The sequence below is a fragment of the Natator depressus genome, chromosome 14 (assembly GCF_965152275.1).
Source record: "Natator depressus isolate rNatDep1 chromosome 14, rNatDep2.hap1, whole genome shotgun sequence".
NCBI lineage: Eukaryota > Metazoa > Chordata > Testudines > Cheloniidae > Natator > Natator depressus.
In genome coordinates, this window is record NC_134247.1 from 44,946,434 (window position 1) to 44,968,490 (window position 22,057).

General features: G+C 47.0%; 1 pseudogene; it reads right to left on the reverse strand.

Moving 5' to 3' along the window:
- Positions 1-3,874: 3,874 nt before the first annotated feature.
- On the reverse strand, positions 3,875-19,406 carry LOC141998073 (E3 ubiquitin-protein ligase TRIM39-like; annotated as a pseudogene).
- Positions 19,407-22,057: the final 2,651 nt, after the last annotated feature.

Genomic DNA, 22,057 nt, shown 5'->3' on the forward strand with positions numbered 1-22,057 from the left:
CACTCCACCCCTTCAATCCTCACCGTGACCTCTGCTCGAGGCCCTATCAGTCCTGCGGGGATCCCAGCTGGACAGTCTTTTCTGGGGGAATCTTCAAATCCTGCAGACCTGGGGGGTCCCCGTCCCAGACCCTCTGTCAGCAACCGGAACTCTCCCAACTGATCCTCAGCTTTCCATACACTAAGGAGGGGTTTTCTTCATTACGGCACTTGGCAGCACTGTGTCCATCCTGACCACATCGGTAGCAGAAGAATTGACCTTTCCCCCTTCGCCTGGGTGGGATGGTGGCTGTAAGTGCGGGCTTCTCAGTCGCCACAGTTTGAGGCTTCTTATTCCTGGAAGTTTTAACTCGGTCAACGGTACTTTGCAGCTCAGCTATCCGTTCCGTCAGGACCTGCATTTGTTGGGCAAGTTCCTCTGTGGTGCTCACCATCAGTACACTGGCCGTTTGCAGTGGTGTTGTGCTGGCTGGATCCGATGTTTGGGCTTCCCAAAATTCACTGGCAGCCTGCCTTTCTTCCTCCTCTCTGACCTCTTTTATCAGCTGGGAGTAACTTGGGGGATGTTCCTGTCGTTCTCTAAGCTGGAGATGAAGTAGAATCGGGTTCTGATACTGAGTTCCTCTTACAATTTGAGCCAGTCTGGTCTGATCCATCTGCTCAGCAGTCACTGCTCCCCTCATGACAGCTCTCTGAAGCAGTCTCTCCAGTCTCTGTGTGTAGGCTGAAGCCTTCTCACCCTTTTGCTGTCGGGAATTAAGGAACTTACAGTAGCTGTCTTCAGGGCCCTCTATGCTCCCACAGGTGTGTTCAAGGGCCTCTAGGCAGTCCTTCACACTGACCCCAGGGTCAATGAGCTTCAGGGTGCGAATCATATCTAATGCTGGGCCGCCAAGGCTCTCTATGAGGCATCTTCGCTTTTCTGCATCTGGTACGGCCCACTCTTGCAGCATTTCAGTGGTATGCTCTAACCAGGGTTCAAACTCCTCCTCCCCAGCAAATAATCTAAACTTACGACAAGAGTTTGACGCAGCATGGGACAGCACAACCTTTTCCAATGTTTGCCCCAGAGCTTTTGTCCAATCATCAGCCGAGGCTGCAGCCTCTGAGCTAGAAGCTGCTGAGCCAGGGCCCAACAAACCTGACATATTAGCCATTATACAAACAGTAATTTCCTCAAAATATAAGCACAAACAAACAAAATATAAATTGTTTTCCAATGTAGTGGATCACTCAACAGGTGCTTGCGAGGGGTACTGACCCAGGGATCCCGGATGAGCCCCCAGAAATGTAACCCTTCTGCCCGTCAGAGTTGGCAGCAACAAGGGCCGGGTTCATTATCTAGGGGATCCATTCCAATAACACAATGCAAACCGGCTCGAGCCCCCACCCAGTGACCTGGGACAAATATATACCACCCCCGCTGGCACCTCCAAGAGGCAATACTTCCCCTCTCGCAAGCACATAGTCTGAGTGTAGCAAAAAGCTTTTTAATAACAGAGAGAAACAATGTGGCATTATGTTGGGGAAACACCACCAACAGGATTCATAACACAACCCAAGCAAATGGGGCATGCCCTTTCCCTTTGGTTCTTGAGTCCAGCAACCCCAAATCACCCAAAGTCCCAAAATTCCAATGACCCAAAAGTCTCTGTCCCTGGTTAGGGCAGCCCCAGAGTTCGAAAGTTTATCTGCGGAGCTTTACCTCCCAACCTGGGTGGAGATGGCGGGGCGGGGGAAAGAGAGGTAAGGGACACCTTACATGATCTGAAGCTGACTGCCCCACAGCTCCATAGGCCTTCGCTCCGCTCCACCAGCTGCCCCACGAACTGCTTTGCTCGGCTCCGCTCTGCGGCCCACACGCAGCTCCACCATCCCCCGAACTGCTCCACAATATATCTTCAGGCTCCCCCACTACTTAACACAACGCTCCGTGATTTCAGCTCTTAGTCAGTTCAGCTCTTTGGTGAATTCAGCTTGTAGTAGGGGATCCTCAGTGCTGGTGCACTATTAGCCCAAAGTGAGCTCAGCAGCCTGTAACTAGACTCCTAATGAATCAAAATTAGTTCTGATATTCCACAGTGGAGAGAGGAGAAAGTGCAATTAGCATGTAAGGCCCTCACACCACCAAGTATTAATACTTGTCCCCAGCCTCTCTCAATGCACAGAGTTTTGGAACCCATGTCCCTTGCCTAGCAAGTGCTACTTAGTTGATGGTGAGTCCCTCCATCATAACAAAAGGCCAAGTACAGTTCCAAGCACAGTTCCCATAATCAGGGTAATAACAATTTATTCTTCCTGCCCCAATAACAGAGATACTGGGGATCCCACAGCAGCCAAAGTGACCATTTGGGCAGCTATGGCCTCATTCTAGGCGGGGTGGGTGTGCCTATGCAAATGAGATCAGCCCCTGAAGTTCTTTTCCACAACTTGCCACACCTCACCACCAGATGTCAGGGTGGAGCTCATCCTGACACTGCTTACATATTGTTTTAAGGTTTCAGAGTGGTAGCTGTGTTAGTCTATATCAGCAAAAAAAATGAGGAGTCCTTGTGGCACCTTAGAGACTAACACATTTATTTGAGCATAAGCTTTTGTGGGCTAAAACCCACTTCATCAGATGTATCACTTTCATTTTTAGTTACAAAGGGGATTGGCTGCAGCGTGATTTTCGGGTAAGATCTAAAGTCTCTATTGACCTGAGGACAGGGGCTTTGGGACTGGAAGAACTTTACATGTGATTTCTGGATTTAGTAATCATTTATCACAAAAGACCAGTTTGGGTGGACAAGCCAGGAGCTGGAATGCCGAGAGGGGACTGTGCTTTGGCTTCCTGTTAACCAGTGTGGGGATATAAGAGCTCATTTTGTTACTGTTTTGGTGAATCTATATATAGAATAAACCACCAGTTTTTGGGGTGTATCTGCCCTGTCCCGAATTGGGTATTCTCAGTGGTGAATCATACCAGGCAACAGTCACACCAGTAACAATTCTACTGTCAGCAAATTTAATAATATGAACCCACACCGTCAAAATATGCATTCATCCACATTTTAGAAAGACCACTTTGGGAGAAAACTCAGATACAATAAATTGCTGACAGAAATATCAGGGAGATTTCTAAAAGAAAAATGAGTTACATGAAGAACACATATGGTAATTTTTATACACAGTTTGCACCTCATGAAAACAACTTGGATGTGACAGATGCTGGACATTTTTGTTTGAACTCTGTGCATCTGAAGGGGGTTTTCCATATGATCCATTCATTTTTATTTCATATTCCTGGTATTGCCAGAGTCATTCCCACCCTGACAGACTTAGGTGCTTTTGAAAATCCCACCTGAAGTTACTTAGCAGCACAAGTTCCATTGGAAATCAATGAGTCTGACGTCGCTTCAGTTCTTTTGAAAATTCCAGCCTTCGCACCTCGTACACACGCTGACAGTTGTATGCAAATATATATGAGCTGGTTTTGGCTAAATAACAGTCAGCTAACATGATTTTAAACACCCCTGTGTCCCCTCTCCCTAGCTTCCTCCCCCAGGGCTCCCCCGGCTCCCCTCCGCTCAGTTGAGGGGTCTCTCCCTGGCTCTCAGCTGGGTCCCTCCCACAGGGGGGCTCCCTCCTTCCTTGGTGGGACTCCCCTCTCCCCCCCACTCCACACTGAGTTGGCCTCCTAGGAGCATAGAGACCCAGCCTAGAGAGACTCACACAGACCTCCACAGCCATAGAGCTACGGGGAGAGCGTCACCCCCCGCCCCCCTTCAGCCCTGTCTGTGCGGGGGGAGACTGGCTGGCTGAGTCCTCCAGGTCACAGAGATCAGGAGGGAGGGGGCTAGAGGAGCCTGTTTCGGGGGGGCAGAGAGGGAAGCTCAGGGACACAGTGTGAGTTGGCAGCGTCGGCCCAGGGAACGGTTCAGTAAAGAAGAAGATCTTCCCTCGAATCCCGCACAGAAGAACGGGCGGATTCTCTCCCCGGCGAAAGCGGCCGGCGGGAAAGTGACAATCGGCTCCCCGCGACCAGCATCGAAAAACGTCACCTGCCCCTCTTCATAGTCCAGATAAACCCGGATCCTGCGGGGTGCCTGGCTCGGGGACAAGGGGGTGAGGCCATCAGGGGACGTGAGAGCCCGGTACTGATCTCCTCTGCCCTGCAGAGCCCAGATCCCCTGCTCAGGGGTAAAGCTGATCCGTCCCTTCCTGCCCACAGACTCTCTGGCCACCCCCACAGCCCAGACTCCCCTCCACTCCCCCTCCACCTCCACCTCCACCTCCCAGTAATGTCGGCCTGAGGTGAATCCCTCACAGCCCAGCACGCAGGGCTCATAGTCAAATCTCTCAGGGATGTGGGGCAGAGCCTGCCGAGTGCGTCCCCATGTCACACGTCTCCGACCCTCAGACAGGATGAGTTGGCGATGGGCCGTGTCTGGATCCAGAGTCACCTTCGCTGCAGAGAGAGAATCAGAGCGTGAGGGGCAGAGCTCAGCCCTGGGGCAGGGTCTGATCGTGTCTGTCACAGAACCTGCCCCAGCGGGGGAGCGAGTCAGAGAATCTCCCTCCAGGATTTACCCAGCTCTGCATGGGGAGCAGCGCTGAGATCTCAGCCATGTGCAGGGGGGATTCACACCCCTGACAGAGCCAGTTCAGTGACAGAGTGAAGGGATCAGCTCAGCTGAGCCAGGCTCCCAAACCCAGAGTCTGAGGCCTGGTCTACACTACGAGTTTATCGGATTTAGCAGCATTAAATCCAAATTAACCCTGCACCCGTCCACACAACGAAGCCATTTTTTCAACATAAAGGGCTCTTAAAACCGATTTCTGTACTCCTCCCCAACGAGGGGATTAGCACTGATATCTACATCACCGTTTCGAATTAGGGTTAGTGTGGACGCAATTCGAAGGTATTGGCCTCCGGGAGCTATCCCACAGTGCACCATTGTGACCGCTCTGGACAGCACTCTGAACTCAGATGCACTGGCCAGGTGTACAGGAAAAGCCCCGGGAACTTTCGAATCTCATTTCCTGTTTGGCCAGGCGAGCCCATCAGCACAGGTGATCACGCAGTCCCAGAATCGAAAAAGAGCTCCAGCATGGACCGAACGGGAGGTAGTGTATCTGATCGCTGTGTGGGGAGAGGAATCCGTGCTATCAGAACTATGTTCCAAAAGACGAAATGCCAAAACATTTCAAAAAAATCTCAGAGGCCATGAGGGACAGAGGCTACATCAGGGACGCAACACAGTGCCGCGTGAAACTTCAGGAGCTCAGACAAGCATACCAGAAAACCAAAGAATCAAACGGACGCTCCAGGACAGAGCCCCAGACATACCGCTTCTACGCTGAGCTGCATGCAATGCTAGGGGGGGCCGCCACCACTACCCCACCCCGTCCGTGGACTCCGAGGATGGGATACTCTCCGCTATGGCTGAGGACTTTGCAGACGGGGAACATGAGGAAGAGGACGAGCTTGGGGAGAGCACACAGCACACTGTTTTCCCCGACAGCCAGAATTCAAATGGGCGGCGGAGACTGCAGGAACTCTGGGATAGCTACCCACAATGCAACGCTCCGGAAGTCGACGCTTGTCTCGGTACTGTGGACACACTCCTCCGACTACATACACTTAGAGCATTTGTGTGGGGACACACACAATCGACTGTATAAAAACGCTTTCTACAAAACCAACTTCTATAAATTTGACCTAATTTCGTAGTGTAGACAAGGCCTGAGTCTCAGTTATTCCATCCTTGTTTTGGCGGAAAGACAAGGGGGGTTAGAGGGAGGTGGTTTTAAGCTTTGTCCTTCCTTTAGTCTACCTGGCCCCTAGTTACAGGGGCCTCAGGGCTGCAAAGCAGAGAGCAGCCATAGTGTGATGCATCCTGTCTATGCCCCCAGCTAATATGTGATGTCTACCTAACCCCTTTTGACATTTTTAGCATTTTTTTCTTTTCACTTATAAAGTAGAGAGATAAAACAGAAATGTATATTTTTGTATGTTGAATTTTCCTATTCTTCATTGTACCACTTGTGCATTTGCTAATAATAATCATGTGGCCAGGGGATGTGATGTATGTGCATAAAGAGTTCTGAAAATGAGGTGAGATGTTCCTCTCTGATTTTCCAAAAGGCTCATTTTTAAACTCTTAGATCTCTATGGAGATACCCTGCTCGCCCCCTCGCCCGCACCCCAGCCGCAGCTGGTTAACCCAACCACTAGTTAAAAATTCTAAATTATAATAGAGAAAAGAATCTACTTTTCTGTTTTTAGGAAAGATCTGGGTAGTCACCAGTAATATGGTGTTCAGCTCCTGTCAAATGCAAAATTGAAACAAAACTTGAAATATGGCGCTGCCAATGAGCCACCATAATTCATATGAAAGTTTTCACTCCCGCTTTTATACGAGAAATTTACCTTTGTCCAACTGCTGTCTAGACGACAGTGAGTCTAGAGGAAGAAAAGGATGAAAAAGACAAAATGTCAGGTTGTCGTGTTTATGAATATATTCACATTGTTAATGTTCTAACACAAAAGCCAAATGAAAAGAAAACAAACTTTATGAAGTTCTAGTTAAGGAGGTTAAGTGCAATTCAGACCAATACAAACCATTACACACATCACTAAAAAATAACCACAAACATTAAAAACTAAGCACATTACCTAAGATTACATGACATACTCAGAGATGTTTCACACAGCAATTAAACACCTGTGGCTGGCCCATGACAGCCTGTAACAAAGCGGCCTCTGGCAAGACACTACTGAGAGTATCAATTCAGGACAAATTGCTTAGAGAAGGGCAGTCACAGCCCAAGGGTAGGACGGCACACCAAACCAACCAACCAGAGAGGACTTCGGTCTCACCCTACTGGCTAACCAGAAGTCATACAAGCAATTCCCTCAGACAATCCCGTTTCCCAGTATCACCACCAGTGCCACTCCTTATGGGGATGCAGCAGTAAAAGGAAAAAAAGGTCATAAGGTGTATCTGCCTTCTCTCAATGGGTCACTTGATAGCTGATGGTCCTTAATGGGCCATCAAGCAGGCTAGGCAGTGCTGATGCCAAACTGTCTGAGGTGTCACCCAGAAGCATAGCACAAGTTTGAAATGATACATGCATACAGATAGCATAATCATAACCAGCAAATCATAACCTTTTCATAGACACGTTACTTGACCTCCTTTGTAAAAGATTTGCTGCCACTGTAGGACCTTGGTTGCAAAAATGATCTGTGAGGTCACACAGCCAACTTGGGCTCACAGAGCTCGGGGAATGGGGCTGTTTAATTGTGGTGTAGATGCTCGGGCTTCGGCAGAAGCCTGGGCTCCGGGACCCTGTGACAGGAGAGGGTCGCAGAGCCCAGGCTCCAGCCCCAGCCCAAACCTCGTGAGCCTGAGTCAGCAGCCACGGACCAGCCACAGGTGTTTAATTGCTGTGTAGACAAGCCCTCTGAAACACACACATCATTCACAGACAGACCAATACACAGAAACTTTCTCACTGATTAGCATTCAATCAACATTAAATCTGCCCCTGTACCATTAGTACGTAGTAAACCTGGCTCATCCTTCCTGACAGACCTGATGGTCTCATTATCTCCAGCTCAGGGGGATAAAAGGTGGAGAATATCTAAAGCGGGGGTGTGGAACCTACGGCCTGCAGTCCAGATCCAGCCTGTTGCTAAATTTCATCCGTCCCGCAGCACCACTTCCCTCCCCCGCCGCAGGGATGGAGCCGCAAGTGCCGACTCGCCCTGCCGCGGGAGGGGGGAAGCCCCGAGTCTCTGTGAAGAGCTGCAGGAACTGGAGTGGAGAGGGTGCTGCAACACCCCCCAGGTTTTGCACGTGGTCTTGAGCCTCCATGCACCCTCTCTGTCCCCGTGCGGGTGAGTGCCCATGATTGATTTTTTTCTGTGGGTCAATGGCCTGTGATAGAAAAAAGTTTCCTCACCCCTGCTCTAAAGCAAGAGAGGGACTCTGATGACACAGGAGGACTTGCAGACAAAAGATTGAAACAAACATACTTCAAAAACAGTTAATTCAGCAGAAAGCTCAAGCTCAGGTTCATGTTCATAGCTGCTAGGAAAGGAAAATCCCCAGGGAGTTCAAATTTAGGACCCTAACCCAGTGTGTATGTGCCGCATTGAGAGCTGAGGAGGGAATTCATAGGTTCCGAATGATTAGTTGACTATCTCCGTCCACAATTATTTTTCCTCAGACATGTCCCCAGCTCTGTCAAATATCAGCGTAATATATGTGAGAAAATTCCCCAGGTGACTGTTTATTACCTTTGAATTTCTTCATTATGGTCTCCAGAGATGCATTTCTTTGAGAAGATTCCCAGATTCTCCATTTCAGTTCCGAAGAAAAGGCCACTGGGTTCTGAAACTTCTCCCTCTCACATCTGAAGAACAACCCAGTGTTACTCCTTGTGGAGTTCATTCATATTTGTGTTTTACTAAAATGTATTTTATTCTAGTGAATGCCTGTAGCTCAGCAGACCCTGGAGGATTAAATTCTCTCTGGCCCCAGGAATAGGTCCACTACCAGCTTTGACACTACAAGCTTCCCCTTCATTTTGGTGAGACCGATATTGGAAAACTGCATCCAGTTCTGGTGTCCCCATTTTAAAATGGACGTTGAAAAAGGAGATGGTGCAGAGAAGACCCTCAAAAATTATTTGAGGGCTGGGGTAAAAATGCCTTGCACTGAGAACACCCTGGCACTTGAGTATGGGACATAAACACCGTCCCGGGGAGAAAATACTTGGTACTAAAGGGCTCCTCAGTTTAGCAAACAAAGGCACAACAAGGACCAATTGCTGGAAGCTGAAGCCAGAGAAATTCAAATGGGAAATAAGACAGACTTTTTAAGAGTGTGGGTGAATTAACCATTGGAAGAAACTGCCAAGGGAAGTGGAGGATTCTCCATCTCTTGATGCTCTCTCACTCTTAACCTGCCTTAAAGGCAAGTGATGGGGGGAGGGGGCGTAGAGGAGCGAGCAGGGGGTGGGGTCTCAGGGGAAGAGGCAGAGCAAGGGTGGGGCCATGGTTTGGGCACTGGTGGCCCCCCACTTCTAAGGAGCTTCAAGCTTTACTGTCTCTTGATGTCTTTAAATCTAGACTAAATGGCTTTCTGGACAGTGCTTTAGTCAACGCACGTTAGGATTTAGTCAAATACAAGTTATTGGGCTGAATACAGGAATAACTGGGTGAAATTTAAGCACCTGTGATACATAGGCACCGACTCTGTGTGTGCTCCAGGGCTGGAGCACCCACGGAAAAAAAATCGTGGGTGGTCAGCCCCACCAGCAGCCCCACAGATCAGCTTCCCCCCACTTCCCGCCAATGCCTCCTGCCTGTTAGCGGGTCCTGCCGATCAGCTCTTCCCCCTGCCTCCCAGGATCTCCCGCCCACCGGGGATCAGCTGTTCAGGAGCGGGCAGGACACACTGGGTGGAAGGGGGTGGAGCAAGGGTGGGAAGAGGCTGGGCATGGAAGGAAGAGGCGAGGCAGGGCAGGGCCTTGGGGGGAAGGAGTGGACTGGGGGCAGGGTCTGGGGCCAAGCAGGGGTCGAACACCCCCAGGAGAAAGAGAAAGTCAAAGCCTGTGCTGTGATATACAGGAGGTCAAATGTGACGATCTTACGGTCCTTTCTGGCCTTCAACTTTATGCATCTATGAAACTCAGCAATACCATGTGACAATGAGTTCCATGGGTTAATTATGAATCGTGTAAAAAAAAGTATTTCCCTTTCTCAGCTTTACACTAGTTGCCTTTCAGCTGCACTGAACGTCCCCTTGTTCTTGTATTGTGAGTGTGGGAAGCAGGATCCCCTGACATATCCTGTAGACCATTAGTGAGAATCCTTGTGGTGATGTCGATACCCATCGTACCAGGACCTGGAGTGAGACCCAGTAACCCATTTCAAAGATAATTTATGTTCTTATTTCGTTCTTTGGATACATAAAATGGTCAGTCCACTAGCACGGGGTTCTCAGCTTACAAAGGCTAGTGTGTGTCCACTCCACCCTCAGCAAGTGGCAAACGACTTAATGAACTTGCACTGTCCAACGAAGCCTTGAGCAGTGTGAGTCGGTGCAGTTCTGGGGGGCAGGGCTGGAGCTGGGGGGAACTGGCTGGCGCCTTTCTATTGCTGCTTCATCAATGGCTGGGAGCTGAGTCGTGTAACACAGCTGGGCATGTCGCTGCCCTTTGGTGTCTGTGTCAGCGCAGGGCCCGTCAGGCATGTAGGTTGACATCAACATCAAGGTGCGAGAGGCAGCCCAGGTCGGGGATTTGGAGGGCTCAGCAGTCCCACAGTCCATGTTGCACCCCGGCAACCCCGTCACACTGATGTAAATCTCCCTTGTTGCAAATTAAACCAATTACTTCTTGTTCTACCCGCACTGGACTTGAAGCACAACTGATCACCGCTCTCTGTAGAACAGCCTCAGACATATTTGAAGACTGTTATCAGGCCCTCCCTGAGTCTTCTCTTCTCTAGACTAAACATACCCATTTATTTCAACCTTTCCTCACAGCTCATCCATTCTAAACCTCTGATCATGTTTCTTGCTCTCGTCTGAAATCTCTCCAATTTTCCCCCATCTTTCTGAAAGTGCGATGGCCAAAACAGGACACGGTATTCCAGCTGAGGCCTCACAGTGGCAAGAAGGGTGGAACAACATCCACCTGGGTCACTCCTGTTAATATGCCATATGACAGTCTCGTTAATACATCTGTGATGGGATGTTCACCCCACATCAGCCCCCAAAAAGGATGAAGGAAGCTGAGAAAGAGGAGATTAGTGAGACAGGCCACACATGAGCGGTTTAGGCCAGAGAAGCAACCCCTGATGGGAAGATGAAGCTCAGCTGAGCAGTTGTGGGCTGGGCTAGTAGAAAGCCAGGAAACTGGCAACAAAAATTGGCTGCAGTGAGAAAGTCTCCAGCCACCCTCTGTGCATTAGTGAGGGAAAGAGGGAACCCAGGGGAAGAATAGCATGCTTGGAGCCTGGCCCTGAAGGAAGGGAGCACTTAGAATCATAGGGCTAGAGAGGACTTCAAGGGTCATCTAGTCTAATCCCTATAAGAGAGAAGGGTGGAGAAGAAAGCCTATGAGAGGTGAGTAGGAAGCAGCCCAGGGAGAGAGCAGACCTTGCCTGCATGTGGCCTACCATGGTCCCTGGGCTGGAACCCGAAGCAGTGGACGGGCTCGAGTTCCCCTACCAGCCACTGATGGAGGGTCATTGCCTGGACAGTGGAACCAGGGAGACTCTATACCACAGAAGGAGAAACCATTTAGTGATCAGGCTGGAGGGCCGAAGAGGAAGCTGCAGCTCCTGGAGCGAGAGATGAGGCTGCAGAGTGAGAGAGAGCACAACCAGGGGAGAGACTGCAAGTGGAGGTGTTGGACCTGGAAGCAGAACAGAACAGCCAGGAGGAGTCAACACCTGCGGTGAATACAGCAACCTGGGACAACATCCCAGAATGACATTTGCCTTTTTCACAACAGCATCACACTTCTGACTCATTCAATGTGTGATCCACGTGAACCCTCAGATCTTTTTCCACAGTACTGCTGCCAGCCCAGTTATTCCCCATTTTGTAGTTGTACATTTGATTTTTCCTTCTGAAGTGCAGTACTTTGTCCTTATTGAATGTCCCCTTAAATGTATTATAATCCTTCCTCCCTCCGCCCTTGTTCTCGTGTCTATTTAGAATGTAAACTCGTTGGGGCAGGGACTGTCTCTTTCTGTGTCTGTGCAGCGCCCAGCATGCTGGGCCCTGATTTTCCCTTGAGCCTCTCAGCCCTGCCATAGTGCTACTGATAAGAGCACATTATAAACTCCCTAGGGCAGGGAATGTCTCTGCTAGCATATCTGTTGCCACGCCAAGCCCACTGACAGAGCTCACTTCATAATAAGAAACAATTAATAAACAGCTCATTGAATAGTCATCAGATGGCCCTGACTATCCATCCCTACCAACCGAGGTGGAGATGGAGTCTATGACCTAGAAATAAAAAACTCATTCTCCATCCCCAATTTCCTGAGGTCTCCGTTCCACCAGAAGCACTACAAATAACTCTATCTGTAGGTAAATCACTCTTTTCTCAGGCTGCTCTATTCTGGAGTCTAGTCAACATGACAACAGCCCCAAGATTAGAGTTAACAGAGGGAGACTGGGAACCACCCCCACAGTCTTCACTGCTGAACCATGGGGAGCAACGTCTCATGTCCAAAATCCCTTCTCTGCCCTGGGAAGTGAAAGGGAGAGTGAGAAGGAGCCACCTACCTGCTCAAGGTGCCTTTGATGTCCTAGAGGAGAAAGATAAAAGGAAATTCAGTCCCATTGATCATATACTGGGGATCCCTTCTGCTCTGGAGGGGATTCACTTTATCTTCACAGTTTTGAGTTTCAAAGTGAAATTATTTGTTCTTTATTAATAAAAACAAAAATATCAAACATGTTGCCTTTGCTCTTTTGGATAAGTGCTCTGACTGCAGGATCTGGGCCCAGGAAGTTTGTCTATGGAGGCACACTACCTCTTCATAGAGTGACATTTGGATAACCAGCTGGCACATGGAATCAGAGGGCTCAGTCTTACCATGTGTTGAACAAGGATCTTCCTAACACACAGGTTTGGGGAAGATCCACTCCTGGAGACTCCAGTGGGTCCAGAGGGAGGGATGCCCCCAGGCTGTGCTGCTTCAATGCTGTAAACTTTCTCCCCACTGCCCCACAAACATTCGCAAGGCCCATCCTGTGGACTTCTTGACCTCCACAGGAAGTTGGGGCTGGGTGAGAACAATGGGGGTTGGGTACAGAGTAACAGCGGGCCAATCACTGCCCTACACGCCAGGTTCAATGCAGGAGATCTGGGAAGTGAAGAACGCTGCCCACAGCAGATATTGGTCACAACAGAGAATTTGACCCTAGATATCAGCTAGAGAAGTCCAGTAGACTAAGATTTATTTCTCCCTTCCTTTTTTGCTAGTTAGAGGCACTTTTTGAACATTAAAATAATTAGAAGGCTTTTGGAATTCTAACAACTACTTAAACTTTCAGGGTATCATAAGTAACGAACGCCTTGTCTAACTAAACTTCAGTTCTGGCAGAAAAAGTCACACCAGCCTCAGACCTCATGTATCAATTTTGAGGCCAATCTTTTTCCTTTTTTGTGGTATGTATTAAGAGTGGCAAAATCAGTCTTAAAATGCAACAGGTTGAATCTTAGCTTTTTCCATAATTAAACCCTGGCTCCATCTTAGATCTTCTGAAGTTAGCATTTGGAACACAGGAAATGATCAACAGGATCAGACCTGAGGTCCATCTAGTTAGTATCTTGTCTCCAAAAGTGGACAATATCAGATGCTTCAGAGGAAGGTGTAAGAAAATCTGCTCCTCACAGTCTCACGCTGCTCTCTAATAGCTAGAGACTGGCTGAAGCAATGAAGAATGAAGTTTAATATCAATTAATTTTTTTTGTTATTTCTAATAACTCTGGATATTCTTATTGTCCATATAAATGTCCAATTGGTTTTTGAGTTTTCTAAATTCTTGGTACCAATGACGTCCTGTGACAATGAGCTCCATGGTCTAATTAGGTGATGTGTGAAAATGTTTCTTTGGATCAGTTTTGAATTTGCCACCTTCTAATTTTATTGAATGTCCCTTTGTTCTTGCATTATGAGACAGGGAGAACAGAGTTTGGAGTTTGAGATTTTTGGAGGAGTGTTCTCCCACTAAAATTCAAAAGAAGAGCTTTTTTTATTCTTTTAGGGCTCTATCCAATGAGCACTGGAGTCAAGAAGAATATTTCCATTGACTTTAATTGGCATTTGATCAAGCCCTTACAAAAAATGTATATTTCACTCTTATACTCCAAAAGTGAAGGGTTAGGAGACTTTCTTTCCCTGTGAAAGGTTCTGGGGTGTTTCTAACACTGTCTCACCTGCAGGAATTCACTCGCTGGTAGCTGGCACTTCTGCTCCATCTCACTGATCAGGTGATTGAAAGAAGATATTTCCTCAGATAGTTTGGCAACATACTCAGCTCTCCTCTTTTCAATTTCCTTATTCAGCTTTTCCAGCTGGGCCAGGAGGAGTTGCTCTTGTTCCTTCAGTAACTGGTACAGTTGCTGAACTTCAGACACAAGCTTCTCCTTCTCAGTTTGTAGCTGTTTCTGAAATGAAGAGAGAGAAACAGGGAAAGCACAGGTCAAAGCCAGGAACATGGGAAAATCATGGGATAGTTTATAAAGACTTATGTATGAACATGGAAGCATATCATTGCATATGCATATCAGAGGCCACCTGCCAGGTCAGACCCCACACTCTATCAACCCCATCAAATTTAACGTCTGACATTTTATATAGTGCATACTCTACGCTCAGTAGACAGAAGATTTTCCAATAGATTTTCAAGAGTCCTAACTGGTGTTTAGAATTGTGGTGCATGGCGAGAAAGGGTTAAACATCCTGCAAAATAAATAACCCACAGAAGACATGTGGGGAGATAATGTTTGTGCTTTTGTGTATTTATAGATGTATGAGTAGGGTGGACAATGTAGTCAACAGTCCCTGTCTGTGCTGTATTCTGATAATTCAGAGGTCAAAAGAACATCCTATCCTGTAAATGAATTGTAAACACAGTATTCATCTCTCTTTGACATGTACTGTGAATGGTGGAGGAACAAGCAAATGGCCTTATGTTAATTGGGATAGCTAAGTACCGGTGACAGACCTCCTTCAAAGTCATCCGAATTACTTTTGTTCCCTGAGGAATTCCAACTCGACAAAAGACATGAAATTGTACAAAGGCTCCTTGGGTCCTGATTCTGTCATCTCAGATCTCCTGAGTCTTCATCAGGGGAAGTTTGAGTCGCAAGACTGAGGTCCCAGTTACGCTGGTATGTCCTGGTATGAGATTTGGACATTGGACTATGACCTATGAACTGAATTCGAAAGGAACTCTTTGCATCTACAAAGCTCAGCATCTCTGCTGTGAATCTGAACCTCAATGGACTGAACTCATGTCTGTATGTATCTTGATCTTTTAACATACTTCCTCTCTCTTTTGTTGATAATGTCCCTGTGCACATTTGCTGTTCAGTACCTACCAGCAGTTCCTGGCTTTTCCTTTCCCCGTTCTATTTAAATGACAGAATCTCTTCTCTCTCTTTCTTCAAAATCTCCAAACAGCTCTGAATTTTGTCCTAAAAAAAGAAAAAGTGATTTAGTTTTGGTGCTTTGGAGGGTTTTCCCACATTTTTTTATATTTTCAAGAATATTAAATACATAATAAAATGGGTGAATGCTCTAACCAGCTGGCTAGACAGTCATTCTCATGCATCTGGTCTCTCTCTCTCTGGTCCAAATGACTTTTTATCCCCAGTGGAATAGCTTTGACAGAGGAAATGGAGGGAGCCCCACATCACAATATCCCATAGTCCATGGTTAGGGCACTCACCTGAGAGTCAGCTGTTCCCTGTTTGAATCCCTTCTCATCAGGTGGAGGAGGGACTTGAACTAGTGTTTCCTACATAGCAGGTGAGTACCCTAACCCTGTGGCTAAAAGTTAGAAGGGCGAGCCTGATCCGGTAGGTGTGCTCAGAGGCCACCTGCCAGGTCAGACCCCACACTCTAGCTAGGCAGCCAAACACCTGTCTTCCTCCAGTCTGTGAATCACTCTGGGGCTTAAGTGAGAAATAGGCATCTGGATACTCAGAAAGAGACAGCAGTATGCATGTCCAGCGCATAGGCATGGTGATGGTGTAAAAGCTGGAACGAGCCAGTAAGGCCCAGAATGGCATTTTAATCAATACAATTGTTGCAAAAACCGGCAGGTACTGTTACAGACAGTAAAGAGAACAGACTCATAACAAATTGTGATTACCCTGCTGTCATAAATATAAAGGGAAGGGTAACCACCTTTCTGTATACAGTGCTATAAAATCCCTCCTGGCCAGAGGCAAAACCCTTTCACCTGTAAAGGGTTAAGGAGCTAAGGTAACCTCGCTGGCACCTGACCCAAAATGACCAATGAAGGGACAAGATACTTTCAAATCTGGACGGGGAGGAAACAAAGGGTTCTCTCTGTCTGTGTGATGCTTTTGCCGGGAAGAGATCAGGAATGCAGCCGTACAACTCCTGTAAAGTTAGTAAGTAATCTAGCTAGAGAATGCGTTAGATTTTCTTTTGTTTAATGGCTGGTAAAATAAGCTGTGCTGGAGGGAATGTATATTCCTGTTTTTGTGTCTTTTTGTAACTTAAGGTTTTGCCTAGAGGGATTCTCTATGTTTTGAATCTGATTACCCTGTAAGGTATTTATCATCCTGATTTTACAGAGATGATTCTTTTACCTTTTCTTTAATTAAAATTCTTCTTTTAAGAACCTGATTGATTTTTCAGGTTTCAGAGTAACAGCGGTGTTAGTCTGTATTCGCAAAAAGAAAAGGAGTACTTGTGGCACCTTAGAGACTAACCAATTTATTTGAGCATAAGCTTTCGTGAGCTACAGCTCACTTCATCGGATGCATACTGTGGAAAGTGTAGAAGATCTTTTTATATACACACAAAGCATGAAAAAATACCTCTTCCCACCCCACTCTGCTGCTGGTAATAGCTTATCTAAAGTGATCATTCTCCTTACAATGTTTATGATAATCAAGGTGGGCGATTTCCAGCACAAATCCAGGGTTTAACAAGAACATCTGGGGGGGCGGGTAGGAAAAAACAAGGGGAAATAGGTTACCCTGCATAATGACTTAGCCACTCCCAGTCTCTATTCAAGCCTAAGTTAATTGTATCCAATTTGCAAATGAATTCCAATTCAACAGTGTCTCGCTGGAGTCTGGATTTGAAGTTTTTTTGTTGTAATATAGCAACTTTCATGTCTGTAATCGCGTGACCAGAGAGATTGAAGTGTTCTCCGACTGGCTTATGAATGTTATAATTCTTGACATCTGATTTGTGTCCATTTATTCTTTTATGTAGAGACTGTCCAGTTTGACCAATGTACATGGCAGAGGGGCATTGCTGGCACATGATGGCATATATCACATTGGTGCATGTGCAGGTGAACGAGCCTCTGATAGTGTGGCTGATGTTATTAGGCCCTGTGATGGTGTCCCCTGAATAGATATGTGGACACAGTTGGCAACGGGCTTTGTTGCAAGGATAGGTTCCTGGGTTAGTGGTTCTGTTGTGTGGTATGTGGTTGCTGGTGAGTATTTGCTTCAGGTTGGGGGGCTGTCTGTAGGCAAGGACTGGCCTGTCTCCCAAGATTTGTGAGAGTGTTGGGTCGTCCTTCAGGATAGGTTGTAGATCCTTAATAATGCATTGGAGGGGTTTTAGTTGGGGGCTGAAGGTGACGGCTAGTGGCCTTCTGTTATTTTCTTTGTTGGGCCTGTCCTGTAGTAGGTGACTTCTGGGAACTCTTCTGGCTCTATCAATCTGCTTCTTCACTTCTGCAGGTGGGTATTGTAGTTGTAAGAACACTTGATAGAGATCTTGTAGGTGTTTGTCTCTGTCTGAGGGGTTGGAGCAAATGCGGTTGTATCGCAGAGCACTGTTCTTAAGATCCAAGGGTTTGGGTCTGTGTTCACCTGTACCAATTGGTGAGGATTATTATCAAACCTTCCCTAGGAAAGGGGTGTAGGGCTTGGGGGGATATTTTGGGGAAAGACGTCTCCAAGTGGTCTCTTTCCCTGTTCTTTATTTAAAACGCTTGGTGGTGGAAGCGTACTGTTGAAGGACAAGGCAAAGTTTGTACCTTGGGGAAGTTTTTAACCTAAACTGGTAAGAATAAGCTTAGGGGATCTTTCATGCTGGTCCCCACATCTGTACCGTAGAGTTCAGAGTGGGGAAGGAAACTTGACACCTGTTTTGGCCCAGAACCATATTTTAAACACCAAAAAACACTTTGAGGACAATATCTTACCAATGAGAACTGCCGACTAGCACACCGTTATCAACCCATTCCATCCCAGAACCATTTTTAAATGCCAAATAGGACCTGGAACACACGGTTCCTCAGTGACCCAGAGGATTAAATGTATACATCTAGCATATTACCTTGAGGACAATATTTTAGGAATGAGAGCCGATTAGTAGCACATGCTTATTAACTCATTCCAGCCCAGAACCACTTTTTAACACTGTCAAAAGTTGTGGAGCAGAAATATTTAGGCCTATCTAAAAATTACCAGTGAAAAATAACAGACTCTAAGGTCTCACCTCCAGATATGAGAGTGACTCTTCTCAAAAATACACAACAAATAAAAAGTAACATGAAAAACAGACAAGCAGAATCAGTCACAGCGACTTATGTGGCGAGTATGACTTTCACTGTGCCCTGGAAGGGTTTGTGTGTCAGTACACCCAGGTCCCTGAAAATCTCTGTAAATTGGACCTTCCAGAAGTTACTGGTATTTTTAAAGAGGTGACAATATTGAAGCCAACCGCACTTGTTCATATGCCACGTTTCAGCTCGGAGACTTTTACTCTCCCCCTTCATGTGCCTTTTTTGGAGGAAAATCCAGCAGTTTCTGTGGCTGCGCTGATCCAGGACAAGTTCACAACACACGCACACAAGATTACGGTTGCCAACCTTCCAGGATTAATTAAAGATTAGGTTATGAATACTTCCGACCAAAATTGGCAACTATATAAAAGATGTAGTTTTAATTTCATGCAAAATATGTGTCCCAGGTCAGCAGCAGTTCCACTGTAATAGTTCTGTGCTAGATGTATAAATTTCAGCCCCGAGCCAATTCGGAACTGACTTTTCTGAGTCCTTATTGGTGTTAAAAATGGTTTGGGGCCAGAAGTGGTTAATAACAGTGTGTTATAAGTCTGTTCTCATTGCTAAAATATTGTTCTTAAGGGTCTCTAACTGTATCTGCTCTTTTTTGCAATAAATTTTTCATTTAAAAGGCAGTTCCTGGCTATTCCAGGTTTTACACCGTCCCGTGATTTCTTACCTTGTAATCCTCGGCAGCCTCCTCTATGGGAACCACAGTGTGTTCTTTGTGACCTCGGGACAGATGGCAAACCATACAAATGGGTGTTTGATCCTCTTGGCAGAAGACATCTAAAACCCTCTTGTGTATTTCACACACTCTCTCAACTTCTGGTTCTTTTGTTGACTTCACTGTAAACATTCTGGAAGCTTCTACAATATTCCTTAGCTGTCTGTTTGGTTTAAAGTTTCTCTGGGAGAAGGTTCTTCTGCACTCAGGACACCAGAAGTTTACACGCAATCCCTCCCAGCACTGAGTGATGCAGGCTTGGCAGAAATTGTGCCCACAATCTAGAGACACTGGATCTTTAAAATAATCTAGACACACTGAACAAGTCACTTCACCTTGAAGAATTTTTGCTGGATTTGCAGCAGCCATGGCTGCTTCTGCAGAGAAGAGAGGAATTTAGTTTCCTTTTACGGTTCTCAGAAATGGGCTGATTCTGAACTTTGCACACCAAACAGGCGTTTTCTATGTATACATTGTCTCATGTTACTCTTGTGAGTCCGAAAACACCGTGTGGTCTCAGCTGGGAAAGGGAGGCTCTACCATGAAAGACTGTGGAGTGACAGCACCGGACGCTGTTGGTCCCTGCAATGGTGCAGCACGGCCACCCTGCAGAACAGTTGTTGGAAAACAGCACCTGCCACATCCACACCCAGCTCTCCACAGCATTTCTTCCCGCCATCGCTGGGTCACTGTGTTGTGGGACTCCAGAGGTACCTACAGCCTAGCTAATGGCACAGCTCTCTGCAGCAGGTGGTTCTGGGAAAAAGCACTGTGGTCTGCCAGTGGTATTTCAGTTTTTAGAGAGGGAACATCCTAGAGTCATACGCCCCCCTGAAAAATACCAATAACTGTGGCAGTGACCATCTTTTATTCTGCTTAATGTTTGCCCTCTGTGATTGATACAATAATTTCTTAATAGTGTCTTCCAAGCCATGTTCTCACAGGTCAGCAGGGTACATACACATGCTCTGTGACAGAGGAAGAGTGAAAACAGGTGGCTGGGATAATGGCGGCCAGAGTCACTGCCTGATTCTCATCAACTGCAGCATGAAAACATTTTGATATCTTGAGCCAAGGGCTTTGCATGGGGCATAGCTGGGCTTCTTCGCCTCCAGCTAACTTCTGCAAAGTCCTGATCGGCAAAGTTATTCGAAGTGACAAAAAGGGCTGGTGGATCTGTGTTGCTTCCAGTGACATATGAAATCAAGTAGTTTTCATTGCAAGGGGGTTTTAACCCATTTCTCCGAAAATAACCTGCAGATTCAGACCAAATTTTCAGATTCCAGAGCGGTGGACTTATCTTTGGGGGACAAACACTGTCAGTAAGAGCCACTGTCCCTTGCCAAGGTAGTGGACGTTCCTATGTCTCTTTGGGTTATAATCCGTGAGTTAGACTCTAATAAAATCCAGCTGGGAGACATTTGGACTATTATCAGAAGAGATTTAGGGCAAGAAAGCGACGAATAGGCCCTTACTAAAGAAATCATTTTTGACAGTAAAAATCTTCTCAGTTATTGTCCTGTCTATTATCTCCTTTTTAAGGGAAAGTTCATCAAGAATCTTTTGTCAAGGTCACTCTAGTGCTAGTTGGGGGGAACCTCAGATTTCCTTGACTCCTGTCAGTGTGGTTGTTAGCCAGCGTTTAGTACACAGACTACATTGCTAAAGGACCCTCTCCAGATCAGGGTGAAGATCAAGTCAATCATGCTGTCAGAAGTCTTTGATATACTGACTATGGTGAATTGTAACTTACACTGCTACACTTGAGTGGCTTTGTCCTTTTCTTTCCAGGAGGATCCCATGGGTAGTGCTTTGCAATTTTCTGTCTGCCCTGAGGACATTTTCATGCAGGCTGCCACAAGCTTCTATTCTCAAGTTAAGGAGAAAGGTCTCTGAGCTGCTTTTCCAAATTTTAAAACAAGACATTCAATTGTGCACTTTGTGTTGGGAGGTTTCATTTTTAGGATAGAGCAAATATGATAAGTAAACATCATAGTGCGTGGCAAGAGTTCATGGGCATAATAATTTAATCTAACCTTATCACTGCTAATCTGAAGGCTAAAGTCCAGCCCAGCCCTATTCTCGGAGAAGGGTGACTCTATAATTTATGGGAAATTACAAAACAGCATTAGGAAGTCCTGTATTGTGACTGGCCATTAGACATCATGTTGTGACATACATTGCAACCCCACGCAGTATCTTTGGTGACCACTGTATTACATTGATGAAAGGTTTATGTATGATTGTGTCTTCCTCCCTGGGGGAGGGTACCACAAGTCCTCCAGGAATTCGAAAGGGTGTGTGGGTGGGAGAGGGATTAAGGGGAGTCACTGAATACTGTAAACAGCCCCCAGAGGTGCCAACTGCTTCAGGTCTCCGCTCCTGTGATACGGCCACATGGCCTCCCATTTCACGCACACCCCACACCTTGTGCAGCCAGCAGAAAGGGGTGTCAAAGCTTTAACTGAATGAGGGAGGTAGAGTGTGTTCAACAACTCAACCTTCTTCAGAATATGCTGCGTCAGGGCCCTCACGGCCGCCCATGTTTTAACACAAGCGTAGTAGCCTGGGGCAGGCACAGATTGGCAGAGGAAGTGTCTTCCCAGTGCGGGGCTGAAGTGGGCCTTAGCCCCCGTCGCCACGGGGCCCCGCCCCATCCTCCTCCTCTCCCCCCCAGGACCCACCCCCAGTCAGGCCTGAAGCAGGCCATGGTAAGAGCCCAGGGGGGCCATATCAGATTTTGGTAGGGGCGCAACTTTAACTGTGATTCCAGGAGCTACTTAGGCACCTGAAAATTAGCTGACAGGACACCGTATCTAATTCCTATTAGGGCTGTCAATTAACTGCCGTTAATGCCTGCGATTAATGCACAGCACAATTAACGCGTTACATTTTTAAGTGCACGTTCATCGCAGACCCTCTGGGCAGGAAGCAGTACTGACGCCGGGCCCAGAGTCGGAAGGGGCCCCGGCCAGCCCGATCCCCTGGCCGGCTCAGCCAGCCATGAAAGCTGCCTCCAC